The 1,977-nt window shown below is 37.7% G+C and overlaps 1 pseudogene; it reads right to left on the reverse strand.

The window, feature by feature from the left end:
• Nucleotides 1-818: 818 nt before the first annotated feature.
• LOC102287753 (olfactory receptor 4C11-like) lies at nucleotides 819-1,732 on the reverse strand (annotated as a pseudogene).
• Between the last annotated feature and the right edge of the window lie 245 nt (nucleotides 1,733-1,977).

Genomic DNA, 1,977 nt, shown 5'->3' on the forward strand with positions numbered 1-1,977 from the left:
CTTTATAAAATGGTCATCTATTCAGAAGTAACCATATTGGGCAAGTGTCCATTAACTTAAAATACAAAAACAGATATGTATAAAAAATTAAGAAATATGAAAATAATTATCAACATGATAAACAAAACATATTAATGTATACATAGAAAAATTATGTATCAATACTGTGAATATCTTTGTTATAACTAGAATTATCTGATTTGAATAGGAAGTGAGGTGTTATTTCCCTGTACATACTCAGGCAAAGGAGAAGTTAATTTTTAAGAGTATTAAAGAGGGGAGACAAGCACCAAATAGAGGCTTAACTAGTTGATATTTATGCTCCTTGGGGATCATAGGTTACTGGGTGTGACATTATGTTATTGACTTTTAAGCCAGAAAGTATAAGATATAGACACAGTGATTCCAGAGCTGGTTTACCAACAAAATGGATGATAGATATCAGGGACAGACTATTAAACTTGAATAAGAAACATAAATAAACAAACAAAAAATGATGCACAAAACCAGAAGGTAAATATATGGAAAGAACAGGATGTGGTTCACAAGCGGAACCATCAAAGCAGATGGCAGAGGTGAGGAGTGGGCTTATGTCCCCACGAAGATGATGGAACTTCAGGTTCTTTCTCTGAGACATTGGTTAAAATAATACAGATTTTTCTGGGTGCTCATTCTGCCTGTTCCCCTAAATGCCCCACTGGAACACATTTATACTGTCCACAATAGAATGAGAACATTTTCTCTTTTCCATCGATCCAATTATACTTAAACTCTGACAGAATTAGCAGTTGGCATCTTCTGCTCTTTGCCATCTTGAGTCAGACTTTGTTGCACCATAGCTTTCTCATGGCCTGTTTGACTTCTGCATTCCTCAGAGTGAAAATCAGGGGGTGGAGCAAGGGTGTCACAATAGTGTAAAACACAGCTACCATCTTGTCCACTGGAAATACAGTTAGAGGGCAAGCATATATGTATATACACGGTACAAAGAATAAGACAATAATAATAATGTGGGAGGTGCATGTGGAAAGGGCTCTCCTTCTTCTTTCTGTGCTATAGTTACTTAGAGAATGTAAGATGAAAATATAGGAGATAAGCAGCAACAGGAAACTCACCATGCATATGGTCCCACTGTTAAACACTATGAGCAGGTTGATGACATAAGTATCCACACAGGCAGGTTTCAACAAAGGTTGCATATCACAGAAATAGTGATCAATAACATTGGGGCCACAGAAGGGTATTTTCAAAGCCAAGAGAATCTGTGCTGAAGAATGAATACAAGACCCCATCCAGGCCAGTTTCACCAGTGTGCCACAGACACTCTGGCTCATGATGGCTGTGTACTGCACGGGCTTGCAAATGGCCACATAGCGATCAAAGAACATGAGGACAAGTACCAAGATCTCCAGGTACCCAAAGAAGTGAAACGCGAAGATCTGGGTCATGCACTCATTGAAGGAGATGGCTTTCTTCTCAGATACAGAATCTGCAATCAACCTAGGGGCAGTGGTCAATGAAAAACAGGCATCAGCAAAAGATAAGTAGAAAATGAAGAAGTACATGGGGCTCCCAAGTTTCTGGCTATTTCGTATAGTCATCACAATTAAGAAGCTTTCCAACAGAGTCCCAAGGTAGAGAAAAAGAAGATAACAGATACTACTTTCTCCTTTAGTAGATTCTGTGTTAACCCAAGCAGAATGAACTCATTGACACTGCTTTCCACCTCCATGGTTATGGTGAATATAGAACAGACATAGGTGGGAAGTGGTTCATCTGCAAAAAAAAATTGGAGAAATGGTGACTTGGCAGTTGCAGTGTATTTGGATGCAGAATTGTAATTTTTAGAGGTCTAAATTTATCAAACATATAACTTAGTATTTCTCAAAGTTTTCATACACTATACTTACTCAGGATTTTTTTTTTTTTAATGTCAACATGCTTTAATCATTGGCATTGATTCAAGGTCTTCTTATG

This window comes from Bos mutus, chromosome 19, assembly GCF_027580195.1.
Source record: "Bos mutus isolate GX-2022 chromosome 19, NWIPB_WYAK_1.1, whole genome shotgun sequence".
Lineage (NCBI taxonomy): Eukaryota > Metazoa > Chordata > Mammalia > Artiodactyla > Bovidae > Bos > Bos mutus.